Source organism: Maniola jurtina, chromosome 26, assembly GCF_905333055.1.
Source record: "Maniola jurtina chromosome 26, ilManJurt1.1, whole genome shotgun sequence".
Classification (NCBI taxonomy): domain Eukaryota; kingdom Metazoa; phylum Arthropoda; class Insecta; order Lepidoptera; family Nymphalidae; genus Maniola; species Maniola jurtina.
Genome location: NC_060054.1, coordinates 300,056 through 315,324, shown reverse-complemented (window position 1 = coordinate 315,324; position 15,269 = coordinate 300,056). Strand labels below are relative to the sequence as shown.

General features: G+C 36.8%; 1 protein-coding gene and 1 long non-coding RNA gene across 5 annotated transcripts in view; both read right to left on the bottom strand.

Annotated features, from left to right (window-relative positions):
- LOC123878840 (GILT-like protein 1) overlaps positions 1–15,269 on the bottom strand; it is a 33,771-nt gene that overhangs the window by 17,086 nt on the left and 1,416 nt on the right. The window contains exon 1 of one of the 4 annotated variants that reach the window (XM_045926196.1): positions 9,763–9,781. The exons of the other annotated variants lie outside the window; for them this stretch is intronic. The gene's annotated coding sequence lies outside the window, so the exon portion shown is untranslated. Of the gene's footprint in view, positions 1–9,762; positions 9,782–15,269 lie in introns of those variants that run through there. 4 annotated transcript variants of the gene reach the window in all.
- LOC123878862 lies at positions 633–9,581 on the bottom strand. The gene is made up of 2 exons (XR_006798900.1): positions 9,495–9,581; positions 633–713 (listed from the first exon to the last, which is right to left on the bottom strand). It is a non-coding gene; the product is annotated as an uncharacterized LOC123878862 (long non-coding RNA).

Below are 15,269 nucleotides of genomic sequence, written 5' to 3'. Positions count from 1 at the left end.
TTTACTCCAGTATTATTATATGAATATTTACTATAATAATATAATTTTAACAGCAGCTATTTAAATAAATTAACCTCTAGACGACAGTCGGGCTACTGACTCGCATTTGACCCGACAATATTTTGAACTGTTCTTATCGAAGTGTTATTTATGTATGTATTATATGGATCTTATACATTCTTTATCGTTGTGATGCTAATAATAAGATGTTATATTTTTAAATACCCCTACAGTTAGTTACTTTGTCAACATATCGTCATTATCTCAAGCCATTGCTGGCCCACTACTGAGCACAGATAGAGAATCTTTAAGGCTATAGTCTAATACCACGCTGGCAACTGGATTGTCAAACTTCACACACCCGCCGAGAACACTATGGAGAACTCTTAGGCATGTAGGTTTCCTAACGATGTTTTTCACCAAGGGATTATAACTTTTAAAAACTAAAACCCGACTGCGATCGTCTTAACAAACGCTGAAATATTATAGTAAAATTGTTTTTCTGTCGCTTGGTACCTATATTTTAATGTTGTAGTACATTTACATTTATGAACTCAGATATTTTTTCTCTTTCATTTGACATCCCACTCGATACAATTGCAAAAAAAATTTTGGAGACCCCCACTTTTTTGCATGTAAAATCCGTAAGGTCAACTTTTTCGTATAAAGTGTAGCCTATGTCACCCGGACCTTTACGACGAATCGATTGACACCTCAGTCATCAAAATCGGCTCAGTAGTTTAGGCGCTACAGTGGAACACACAGAATCTGGATACAAATATACATACCCACATACATATATACATACATACAAACATACATAGACTGCTAAAATCATAACCCTTCCTTTTGGCTTTGCCGCAGTCGGGTAAAAAGAGGTCCGTGCCCAGTTTTGATCCCGGACCCCTCGAATAGGCCGACGTCTTACAAACGCGTCTTTGGCGAAGTGAATTGTGCTGTGTGGCACAACAAAAAGCCACTAAAATAAACAACAACAACAACAACCATTAGACTACTAGGTCCACCTTTGTAACATAATAGCCATGTATAACAACAGCTAAGTAAATATAATATTATGAGAAAAACAGAGTAAGTACGTAATTACTAATTGCGTAAAATACTTTTTTAAAGAAAAAGCCCAAAGCTAAAAGGACTTAATTTTAGCCAAAGTTTTGGCAGTTTTCTTGAAAATTTGTATTCAGTGGGCCAAGAACGTCTAAATGGAAGAAAAACATATGAATAATCGGTGTAGTTACACCGTTTTGTTCTCCAGCTTTTCAAATTGTAGGTAAGTAAATAATAAATGTACATAAATGCGAACTAAACAGTGAGAAATGTTTTGTAGTTAGTTACAAAATTAGGTAGGCAAATATTGCCGAAAGCTATTTTACACCAATCCGGTTATTGAGTCATAGCCATAACCAATGCAATCGGATGTACACGGTATATAAACACTACTAGCTGACGCCCGCGACTTCGTCCGCGTGGATTTAGGTTTTTCGAAATCCCGTGGGAACTCTTTGGTTTTCCGGGATAAAAAGTAGCCTATGTGCTAATCCAGGATATTATCTATCTTCATTCCGAATTTCAGCCAAATCCGTCCAGTAGTTTTTGCGTGAAGGAGTAACAAACATACACACACACACACACACACACACACATACAAACTTTCGCCTTTATAATATTAGTGTGATCATAATATGTAACTAGCAACGATTTGGTTTTGGGTCAGTCTTGACTCTTTGATATTTTCGATTCATTACGCGTTCTTTAGTAAAGGCAAACGTGAACCACCGTCTGAATAAATCTTGTGAAATATTTTGGGCATAATCTCTGACAGACTAGCCGAGCTCGGTATAAATGCAGATGAAGTTGCTGGCAACTACTAAAATATAAGAAAAAAGCGAGCGAAGCGAGTGCGATATTTGCCTCGGGTTATCTGGTTTTTCAGTCTGTGAGACTACAGAAACCCGTAATTGCTAAAGTAAAAAGGCTGAATTTTTACAAATTCAGTCAAAGATGACTGGCGAAACCAAACACTGATGTTTTTTCTGATGCTGCTGCAGTTTTAATTATCTCCCATAAAAAAATTTAAAACCCGTATTATTGATGTTGGTAACCCTTAAATCATGAAGTGGTAGGTGGCATCCCTAATCCCTTGCTCCGCCAATATAAGCGGGCGCCATAATGATAACAGCTGCATTTAGTAATAAATTAAGACCTAACCCTTGACCTGAACTGATAAGCAATACCAAAGTAAATGCGGTTATGACGTATCAACTATCAACCCAGAAACTTTGCTCTGTTGCTATATTGATAGCAACAGCGAGAAAAAATCGGTTAATAGGTGTCTAGTATTTACATCTCTACTTTCTAGTCTGAATAGGTAGGTATCATTTAAAATACCCGGCCAGGTGCGAGTCAGACTCGCGCACCGAGGGTTCCGTACTTGGGTATTTTATGGATGGTTCCGTTGGAGGTACGGAACCCTAAAAATTAATTATTTGGTTTTTGGTTTCGACAAAATGTTGGGAATATGATAGAAAAGTTGAAAACTAAAACCCGACTGCGATCGTCTTAATAAACGCTGAAATATTATAGTAAAATTGTTTTTCTGTCGCTTGGTATATTTTAATGTTGTAGTACATTTATATTTATGAACTAAGATTGTAGGATAAATACCTGGATTTAGGCAGGATAGGTCACCGGTGGTTTGGAGTCTTCCCTTTCTCGTATTCCGTGGATAGTTTCTTCGAAGCACAGATTCGCAGAACACTTCACTTAATTTTAAAGTTTATGTGATTTAACTTATTTATTTAGCGTAGCGTTTTTACAGTTTAATAGCGGGTTTTGCGTGATTAATTTAGCGTTATATGAGTTTTTTACACAAGCGGCGCGTGGCGTTTTGTACAGCGGGCGTCACGCAGTTAGCGGGTTTCAGACTCGACGTGCGTAAACGCCGGTTCAAAGGTAACTGACAGGAGCGGGGTGTGAGAGCGGGTAATAGGATGGAATTTTATGTGTGCGTGAGTGTTTGTATGTGTGTATGTATGATAGCGTAATTAAATATATAATAATAACTTAAGTAACTAGAGGGCGCTTACAACTTCCCCCGCCTAGAGGTAAGTCCTCTAAACAGAACGAATTGCAAGAGAGAGATAAAAATTATAGCGTTTAAAGCGGTTAAATAGAGTTAATAGCGTTAATAGCAGCCTATTGAGAAGGTAAAGGGCATATCCGAACTACAGGTCTGATGTAGCTTCCGGAACGCGTTCTAACTTTGACTGCTCGAATTATACTGTCTTTCCCTGGATAGAGTTCTTCTATAACTCCTAGAGGCCAGCAAAGAGGATGAACGTTGGAGTCTTTGATTACAACAACAGCTCCAAGACTCACAGGGTTGGATGGAGTATTCCACTTTTGTCTGTGTTGTAAAGAAGTCAAATATTCTTGGCTCCAGCGTTTCCAGAAAGAACAAGTAATTTTAGTTAACAATTGATAGCGGGATAAGCGGCTGTCAGGAATATCCGTTAAATCCTCGACAGGTAAATATTTTGCGGGAGTGAGATTAAGAAAATGATTGGGCGTAAGTGCGGAAAGATCTGACGGATCAGAGCTTAAAATACATAATGGTCTACTATTTAATAAGTTTTCGATTTGAATTATAATTGTATTTAATTCTTCATAAGTAAGGATTTGTGTCCCTACTACCTTGTATAAATGCGTTTTTACACAACGAACGTTAATTTCGCTAAGACCATTAAAATGCGGGCCGTAAGGCGGGCTATGTTTAAATTGAATACGATGTTCTGCGAGGCGATTTTCAATGAAATTTTTATGAGCATTGGACTGTATGAGAGTGTAAAGTTCATCTAATTTGCGTTTAGCTCCAAAAAATGTAGTAGCTCCATCGCTGTATATTAGACTTACAGGGCCTTTGCGTGCGCTTAGTCTTAAAAAAGCTGCAAGAAATAAGTCAGAACTAAGATCTGAGACTAATTCTAGGTGTACTGCCTTGGTAGTCATGCATGTAAATATGCAGACGTACGCTTTATGACTTTTAATACCTCGGCGGCGAATGTGAGTTACAAAGAAAGGTCCCATGTAGTCCACAGCGGTGTGAACGAAGGCTTTAACTTGCGCTACTCTAAAAGCGGGTAACTCTCCCATTTGTGGAAAAGTAGATTGAGGGTTGGTGCGAAAACAAATATTGCATTTGTGTACACGTTGTCGAACCAAGTTTCTGGCAGCAATGATCCAGAACTTCTGTCTGAGTAAAGCGAGTAATAACGCGGGTCCTGTATGCAAATTAGTGATATGATAATAATCAACTATTAGTTGAGTAATGCGGTCTTTAGAAGGTAAGATTATTGGATGTTTTTGACCAAAATTTAATTGCGAATTGCTTAAACGACCACCAACTCTGATGATGTCGTCTGCGAGAAATGGGTTAAGTTTTAAGATCGATTTCGAGCAAGGTTTATTATTTTTGAGAGCGTGAATATCTTGAGAAAAATGTTTATTTTGAACATAGCGAATTATATAAGTTTCTGCAAATTCTAGATCTGAAACTGTAATAGAACCGCGTGATTTTAAGCGTTTAGAGAATCTTAACATGTAAACAATGGTGCGCAATAATTTAGACCAGCTAGAACAGCGTTCGGCTAAGATATCAATCGGATGTTGAGTGTCGGAAACAGAAGTTTCAACTGCTAGAACAGTAATTTTTGCTTCTTCAAAATTTTCATTATGAGCGTTTACTTGAAAAGGCGTTATAGGCCATCGCGATATAGGATGCGTTGTCCACTGAGGAGCGTTAAACCAAAGTTTGCGTTCTAATAATTCTTTCGGCGTGACTGGACGAGATATAATGTCCGCAGGATTTTCGCGTCCTTTTATATGATACCAATGTTCAGCAGATAACTTTGAATTAATTTCGGTAATCCTATTGGCAACGAATGTATGGTATTTATATGCGGGAGAATGCAGCCATGAAAGAGCTACTGTAGAGTCCGAAAATGCGTAAATGTTATTTATTTTGCAGCGCTTGCTAAGAGTTTCACGTATCAAATCAATTAAACTGGCTAATAGAAGAGATGCGCAAAGCTCGAGTCGAGCGAGTGATGTTTTCTTAAGCGGTGCGACTCTAGATTTTGAAGCGAGCAAATGAATAGATCCAGAAGAATGTTCATCTGAACTTACGCGTATGTAAACGGCGGCTCCATAGCATTTTTCACTAGCGTCAGAAAAACCTATGAGCGTTACATGGGATTCAGAGTTCATCCCTACGTAGCGTGGAATTTTGATTTGTTCTAAATGTGGTAGTTCATTACAAAATTGTTCAAACTGTTGAGCGATTGAGCTGGGTACTGGAGTATCCCAGTCGAGATTTAATTTCCAACATTCTTGGACGAGAAGTTTCATAAAAGCGGTAACAGGACCTATTAGACCGATTGGATCGAACAGGCGCGCGGTAATTGAAAGAATTAAGCGTTTTGTATAATCGCGTGGACTCTCATTAGCGTTGATTTTAAAAGTAAAAGTGTCGAGTTTAGGATGCCACTGCATTCCTACTATTTTTGTAACGTCTTGAGCATCTGAATCAAAATTAATTGCGTGCGGATTTTTATGAGAGCTAGGAACTTCATTTAGAAATTTAGTGTCATTGGAGATCCATTTGGTTAAATTGAAACCACCTGAGTTGAACATATCGACCATTTCATGATAAGTTGCTTTGGCTTTCTCAAAACCATCGATTGAGTTTATGTAATCGTCCATGTACATGTGATGAGTAGCTTCATTAGCTGCGAGCGGGTACCTGTCAATGCTGTCTTCAGCTAGCTGACGCACGACTCTCATAGCGAGATAAGGTGAACTAGATACTCCAAATGATACTACGGTGAAGTTATAAGTGTCAATAGATTGCTCAGTGTCAAATCTAAAAAGAATTCTTTGAAAAGCGTGATGCGCGGGCGTTAAATTTAATTGAAAATAATGTTTTTCAATATCTGCGGTTACTGCGATTGAGAATAAGCGTAAATTTATTAAGAGTTCAAATATGTTATTTTGTAAGTTAGGACCTACATATAATAAATCGTTAAGCGATTTTCCGGAGGTAGTTCGACTTGAAGCGTTTAGAACGATACGAGTTTTCGAAGTCTGCTTATCAGGGCGATAAACAGCTCTGTGCGGAATATAATAACAATTTATATCGCGTGAAGGGTTGTCTACTTTCGTAAGATAACCTTTGTCTATGTATGACTGAATGGTTGCGTTATAATCTTTACGAAGAGCGGGATTAGCGTTTAATTTCTTCTCTAATTGAAGAAAGCGGAGTTTGGCGATCGAGTATGAGTCACCGAGTTTAGCGGGATCATCTTTAAAGGGTAAGTGAACAGTATATCGGCCTGTTTCATCGCGTGAGTAAGTATCTTTAAAGATGCGTTCACATGCTTCATCATCAGGGCTTATGTGAATTTTATTAGGTACATTTTCTAATGACCAAAAGCGTTCAGTAATTTCATCAAGTGACGGAGAGTCTGTGTGACATAAAAAAGTTTTAAAATCGTTTGAGCGGTGAATCGAGTTGTGAGCTGCGCAGTCTGCTCTCCCCATCAGTATGTAGCCTAGCGTGCTTTGAACCGCGACTACAGACGAACGACGCGAGACCACTCTGTCACACCCAAGCAAGAAGGGGAACAGTTCATTACCGATTAGGCAATCGATCGGCCCTGGAGTATGATAATCGTCGTCAGCCAATGGCAATGCGTGTAAATGAGTCAACTGGGAAACATCGATACGAGCGTTTGGTAAGTGGTCGGTAATTGTGTCTATCACCCTAGCGGTAATAGTATAAGAACAGCGTGAGTCAAAGCGAGAATAAATTTTAAATGTTACGAATCCCAGGGATGTGCTTTCTGTTTGACCAATGCCTTTTACAACTGACGGAGCAAATTTAATTTTCATATTTAAGCGTTGGCAACATTCTTTTGATATAAAATTAGTCATTGAACCTGTATCTAAAAATAAGCGGATAGCGTATTGATTATTGTTACTACATACATTTACTTTCGCGGTAGGTAAAAGTACAGTTGTATCTTGTGAATAATTGCGTGAAGAGGTAGTCACCGAAAGTGCTAATTCTGTAGGATTACTTGGCGGAGCGTGAGGTGCGGGTAGCGGTGCTGTAATCTTTGGTAAATCGCTAGATTTATCATTCTGCGGTGGCATCTGTATCGGAGTGTTACTGTTGTTAGCACCATAGCGGTTCGGTGAGTAAGCGGTGGCATGTGACTGTGAGGTCCCGGGTTCGTATCTAGGCTTAGAAAAAGAGCTACATAACAGACTGTGATGTGAGCTAGATGCACAGTTCCCACATCGACCTTGGCTCTTACAGCGGAATTTTAAATGAAATCCTAGACAGAACTCACAAAATCTATTTTTTCTCACTATGTCTAGCTTAGTTTTAGCGTCTTGGTTTTTAAAAACCTCACACTTGTAAAGCGGATGAGCGTCTTGATTTTTACAGATTAAGCACTTACGTTGAGTATTTTGAGAATTTAAATTATAATTATTGTTGTTGCTGACTGTACTAGTATAAGTCTGAGTTTGCGATTTAGGTTTATATGAATTAGGTTTTTTATTTGGAGTTTGAGTGTTAACTTGAGCGGAGCGTAAAGTTTGTATTTTTAATTGTTCTTTTAAAAAGTTATTTAAATCGGAAAAGGTAGGTATTTTAATGTGTTTGTGATTTTGTTCAAATAATGACACAACATCTTTACTTAACTTTGAGAGTGCAATGTGTGTAATCATAAAGTCTGATAAGTCTGGTATTTCTAGGCGTTGCAGTGCCGCTTGCGCGGAGCAAAATTGATCAACAAAAGATTCGAGCGGTTGATTTTGTTTGCAATTTAAAATCGTATCTATGTATTGAGTAGCTTGCACTCTAGTATCTTGATATTTCTCTAATAATGCGTTCCATATAATAAGATAATTCTCAGAGGTGGGTGGTATACCAGAACAAACCAAAAGCGCCTTATCAGTCAAGCAACTAACTAAGTATTGGACTTTCTGTACGTCAGTGAGTCTATTGTTGTTATGTATTAAGTTTAAAAAGTTTTCGTAAAAGACAGTCCATTTTGACGGACAGCCATCAAATGTTTTTAAATTCAGTGGAGGTAATTTTTTATTTAACAAACTGTATTGGTTGTCAAACTGTGACACAGCGGATTCACTTTTAATTTCATTTAGAGTATATTGAATTTGACAGTATAATGTGTCAAATGCGCCTAGCGGGGCATAGTTCGGCGTATAAACAGGGTCATGTTTCAAATAGGCTGAAATTAAATCGTCTATAACTATCGCGAAATCTTGACGTAATTTTTCTAAACTTTGAACGCGAGACAAGAAATTCGTTTTGTTCACAGGATCACTCACCTTCAGACTTAAATCATATATTTGTTGAATTGATAAAAACAAGAATTCTTTCTTAGCCTCTAATCTAACAATAGTTTCGTTAGATTTCGACATTCTGATTTCTGATATGCGATAATAAACGTTATTTCAAGCGAATAAGACTCAATACAGGCGAATTAATATTTCGATATAATTTTATAATGAGTTAGTTGTAGGTAGATATAAAAAGTTTTAATCTTTAAATATTGAAAAATATACATAAATAATTATATATAATGCGTTAATATAATGTAATGCGTGGATCTAAACATAAATATGCGTAATTATACAAGATTTTTGTATATTTTTGTTAGCGGCGGTACCTATGTTCCGAACGTAATTCTATTGCAATGAATATTGAAATATACAATAAATAGCGTGTTTAGTGTTGAATTATATATGAATACGATTCTAGGAAGAGAAATTGGATACGGTGCGATAGGACCAGAGAAATTGTAGGATAAATACCTGGATTTAGGCAGGATAGGTCACCGGTGGTTTGGAGTCTTCCCTTTCTCGTATTCCGTGGATAGTTTCTTCGAAGCACAGATTCGCAGAACACTTCACTTAATTTTAAAGTTTATGTGATTTAACTTATTTATTTAGCGTAGCGTTTTTACAGTTTAATAGCGGGTTTTGCGTGATTAATTTAGCGTTATATGAGTTTTTTACACAAGCGGCGCGTGGCGTTTTGTACAGCGGGCGTCACGCAGTTAGCGGGTTTCAGACTCGACGTGCGTAAACGCCGGTTCAAAGGTAACTGACAGGAGCGGGGTGTGAGAGCGGGTAATAGGATGGAATTTTATGTGTGCGTGAGTGTTTGTATGTGTGTATGTATGATAGCGTAATTAAATATATAATAATAACTTAAGTAACTAGAGGGCGCTTACAAAGATTTTTCTCCTCTTTCATTTGACACCCAATCGATACAATAGCAAAAAAAAAATTATTGAGACCCCCACTTTGTTTCATGTAACATCCGTTAGGTCGTATAAATGTAGGCTATGTCACCCGAACCCTTCCGACGAATCGATTGACACCTCATTCATCAAAATCGGCCCAGTAGTTTAGGCGCTACGGTGGAACACACAGAATCTGGATACAAACATACATACTCACATACATACATACATACATACATAGACTGCTAAAATCATAACCCTTCCTTTTGGCTTTGCCGCAGTCGGGTAAAAATAGAGATAGATCCGATCCACTTTGATAAATAATAATTAACGACCGAATCGAATATAAAAAATATACAACAAATTATAAAAAAAAAAGTATAAAAATAAAGTCCTTGCTTGATGCTTCTCGGTAGGAGCGACATTCCTAACCGGTGGTGGGAGATTGTTACTTACTGATACTGAACAAAATATTATGTATGCATGTATATGTACCTACCATCTCGTATGGCACATACCAGGCAGGTAATTATTTAATGATAGAAATATACAACTGACTGTCTAGAAACTTGAGAGTACGCACGCTATTGTTACAGCTACATTAAGGTTGACGTCAATGCCCAACAACGCCATAATTATTGCGATAATCAACGCGTTAAACTAAGCGGCCACACTTGAACGGTTAGTTCGTCTAATGCCAATTGAATTGGGGTTAAAATCGTCTAACGCCAAACGGCAATGTGAATGCCGTTGTAACTACATTGATCGTGGCTACATCTACGTTTAACGGGAAACGCTGTTGAACATCGCATTGTTGGCCGTTATATGAAAAAGGATTTTCAAAAACTGCATGATGCTGGGCATTTCATCCGCGTGGATTTTAAAAATTCCGAGGAAACTCTTTTATAAATTGGGATAAAATTATAACTCTCCAGGTCTTTAACTATATGCAATTACCTAACATGCAAAAATCACGCTGATTCATTGCTCCATTGAGCGTGATTGAAGGACAAAACAACAAATCAAAATCAAACACACTTACAGTGTTTAGTATGCGAATACTAAACACTGTACAGTACAACCAAATTAATAATGCGCATAGAAATGTTCGTCACAGTTCGGCAACGGTCGTATGATACACATGATATTGACTCCTATTTGTTTATAACAAGGTGCAAAATGCAAGTGCATTGTTTAGGGCTCTTACGATTCAATGATTCGGGTGTTTCTGGGAATACGACGAATTTTGCACCTTGTTATAAACAAATAGGAGTCAATATCATGTGTATCATACGACCGTTGCCGAACAGTGACGAAGATTTCTATGCGCATTATTAATTTGGTTGCACTGTAAGTCAAACATGTTTTACAAGTTAACAGTACAAATAGCATAAGCGCTATGTCTGTTATAATAATTATTTTATCATGCATTAAGCATTGAGCAATTGCAAAGGTATGTTTTTTACATCAAGTAGGTAGGTACCACACATGTTACTAAGTGAATATCAAAGTTTATTTTTATCTGAAACTAGCTGATGCCCGCGACTTCGTTCGCGTGGATTTAGGTTTTTAAAAAACCCGTGGGAATTTTTATCAAAATGTTAGTTTTTTTTTTAATTTAACGGGGCCAACGGTACTGATGTTTAATAATTTTATTCTTATCCCGTTGGCCTCGTTAACGGGGACACGGCTAACAGGGCTAACAGAACTACACGGAATCTTTGATTTTCGGGGATAAAAAGTAGCCTATTATAATCTGCATGTCAAATTTCAGCCCGATCCGTGTAGTAGTTTGAGCTGGTCAGTCAGTCAACCACCTTTTCCTTTTATATATTAAAATTTATATCCTTATTGATAAATATAATATATTCAGCCGTCTTTATAATATTTTTATGCTAATTTTTCAATTGTTTTCATGAACCACTGATTTTACACAGGCATTGTTCTCGTCCGCTGGTCCACTGCAACATTATAATGTAAATATGTATTTGATAAAGTACATATAATATCTTAAATACCACATAAAAGTAGGTACCTATTTTTATTAAGTTTATATTATTAAAATCTTATGGGCTATGGACCGTTTTAGTAAAAAAAATTGGTTACGATATCCGATAAATTGGTTCCGAAAAAAATACAAAAAATGACTTAGGACTGTTTTCTTTGAATACTTAACAATTGCTAATAAGGTATCTTAAAACGATAACTTTATAGATAATAAAAAATTAGTGGTATTTTTTTGTAAAACTTTCTTAAAACTAGCTAATAATACCTACTTATCTCAAAACTTATTAATCTATGTCCATGGCATACTACCATACTTACTAATATTATACATGCGATAGTGTGTCTGTCTGTCTGTCTGCTAGCTTTTCACGGCCCAATTAACGGCTTAACTATTTATTACTAGCTGATGCCCGCAGCTTCGCCCGCGTGGATTGGTCAGATCCCCTGCAGCATCAGGATTGAGGAGTTGGAATCCAAATTTTTTATGAAACAATGTCGCAAAGTTCCTCTATCGATTAAAAAAAAAATTACGCAAATCGGTTCAGAAATCTCAGAGATTTCGGTGTACATAGGTAGAGAAACACAACTCCCTTTTTGAAAGTCGGTTAAAAAAGTAGCCTATGTTACACCCTGGTCAATCCTCTACTTGTCTGTGAAAATCCCGTCAAAATCGGTTCAGCCGTTCCAAAGATTAGCCTTTTCAAACAGACAGACAGACAGACGGACAGACAGACAGACAGACAAAAATTTTAAAAACGTGTGATTCAGTTAAGGTATCGTTCAAATAACCCTATGAGCTTAATATGAGGTAGTTATTTCGAAATTACAGACAGACACTCCAATTTTATTTATTAGTATAGATTTAACTGATTTTAATGAAAGGTACAGAGTTAGCTTACATCCCGGGGACGGACATAGGCTACTTTGTATCCCGGAAAATTAAAGAGTTCACGTTTTAACCGATTTATACGAAATTTGGTACATAAATAGCTTGCGTCCCGGAAACTTTTTATCCCGGAAAATGAAATAGTTCCTCCGGGTTTAAAAAAATCTAGGTAAATCCACGCGGACGAAGTCGCAGACATTATTTAGTTAACTGTAAAATATTGTTGTAACCTACTTTATTTGTCAAACAACTAAATTACCTTACAGCCGGAAAAACATTCACAAAGAGAATGAATCTAATCGACGATTGAAATGTTATGCTTATTCACAATTACAATCACTTTCTAGAGAAAGCGTGTACTTTTAAATTCGTAGAGTATTTACTTAACTTTGCGACATATAGTTGTTAGATTCATTTTAGTACGATATTTATTTGGTTTTTAGGGTTCCATACCTCAAAAGGAAAAACGGAACCCTTATAGGATCACTTTGTTGTCTGTCTGTCTGTCCGTCTATCGTGTCTGTCAAGAAAACCTATTGGGTACTTCTCGTTGCCCTAGAATCATGAAATTTGGCATTTAGATAGGTCTTATAGCACAAGTAGAGTTGAAGTAAAAGAAAAAAATCCGAAAACCGCGAATATTTGGATACATCACAAAAAAAAATTAAAATGTGTGCTAAAATTCAAAGTAAGATAACTATACCAAGTGGGGTATCATAATATGATAGGGCTTTACTTGGAAATTCTAAAACTGATCTTTATTTATTTTTATAGTTAGTAGTTTTCGATTTATCGTGCAATATGTCGGAAAAATACCCGAGTACGGAACCCTCGGTGCGCGAGTCTGACTCGAACTTGGCTGGTTTTTTTAATCGAATTCATGTCAGTCTTGCCCTTGGCTGCAATTATGTCTAAAGGGAACTATGAATGAGGTCTAAGTTGGCCTTGCTTGCCTTGAAGGTGCCTATTCACTTGCGCTTTGAAGGTTTCCAAATTATATACGGTGATTCTTAAGACCTTTCTAGGGTTCCGTACCTCAAAAGGAAAAACGGAACCCTTATAGGAAGGAAAGGAAAACCTACCTACCCTTTCTGTCTGTCTGTCCGTCGTGTCTGTCAAGAAACCTATAGGGTACTTCCCGTTGACCTAGAATCATGAAAATTAAAATGTGTTTCAATTTTCAAAGTAAGATAACTATACCAAGTGGGGTGTCAATGAAAGTACTTTACCTGTATATTCTAAAACAAATTTTTATTTATTTTTATGCACAATGTTTATGATTTATCGTGCAAAATGTTGGAAAAAATACCCGAGTACGAAACCCTCAGTGCGCGAGTCTGACTCGCACTTGGCCGATTTTTTAATGAAAATATTACATTATTAAAACTTAAAGCGAGCCATATCTAATTACTATAAAAATCATGCCCGCGTGGAATGGTGCCAAGAATATTGGCTGCATTTCCACGCTGGACAGTCAGGCTGATCCGTTGCGCAAAAATGAGCCAATTTTGTCAATTTTGAATCTTAAAATGAATCAGCGAAATAAACACAAAGTTTTGTTAGAGGTACTTATTATGTAAACCTACTTTCAGTCAGTCAGACATCCGATGTTGCACTCCTCTGTGGTTACTAACTACAACAATAGTTGAGGAGATACGATCAGGTTTGTATTAATTACATTGATATTATCCAGTCTATCGTAGTTTTACAATACTAGATGATACCCGCGACTCTATCCTCGTGGTAGGTATAATTAATAGGCTTTTTGCAACCCCGTGGCAACTCTTTGATTTTCCGAGATGAAAAGTAGTCTTTATTATCGGTATCCGGGATGCAAGCCGTCAAAATCAATCAAACAGACACACTTTCGCATTTACGTGTAATATTAATATAGACTAGCTGTGCCCGCGACTTCGTTCGCGTGGAATAGTGTTCACCGTGATTCTTTAAATTGACAACTTTTTTGTTTATGAACCGATTGACATGAAATAAACACCAAATGTTAAGTGAAGCTTACTACAATATATTAGTGAAAACCGTATCTAAATCGAATAAGCCGTTTCTAATATTAGCGTGCACAAACACACAGACAAACAGACAAAAAAAATTAATTACAATTTCGGGTTCGGCATTGATATAATAACAACCCCTGCTACTTTTTTTTATATATTTCCATTGTACAGACACCACTTTTCTACAATTTTATTATATGTATATAGATTAGATTACCTAGTATACATCAAAAATTGACGAAAATTACGAAAATTACTAAGTAAATAAGTATTGTTCGTAGCGTAGATTATGTACCTACCTTTATTACGAGTTGCAACACTGTTCCATTTTGCGCTCGCTAGCGTCAAACTGTGGTTGAATGTTCAAATTGATTGTTTTGAGACGCTTTACTATTGAAATAGTCATTAAATTAAAGCCTCAATAGCTCAACGGTTATAGGAGCGGACTGAAATCCGAAAGGTCGGCGGTTCAAACCCCACCCGTTGCACTATTGTCGTACCCACTCCTGGCACAAGCTTTACGCTTAGTTGGAGGGGAAAGGGGAATGTTAGTAAATGGCTAATATTCTTTAAAAAAAATTATTACCTACCTATAGAAGGGCTATTCCTACATAACATAAACCTTAATCTAAGGCTGCTTTAGTCAAAAACCATGTTTTATGAAGCTTTCAAGTAGGTACTGTGCTTGAATAAGACAACAGTGGATCAAAAACAGCCGAATCAAAAGTAGTTATTTGGATCAGAAGTGGGATTATACTGTTTTGTTATCCAGCTCCTCATCTTATTCTTGAATATGTTTCATTATTATCTCCATTATATGTACGTACCTAATGTATTTTTTTGTAAATATTATTTTTAATTATGTTTACAAAAAATACGTTAGGGAGGCTCTTTCAAAATCAATGGGTATAGGTACCTAACTACGTAAATAAGAACTTACCAACTTTTTTTAAATCATGATATATCGGTATGTCAATAAAAATTTTCAAAAGTCGGTTTTATTTTTCT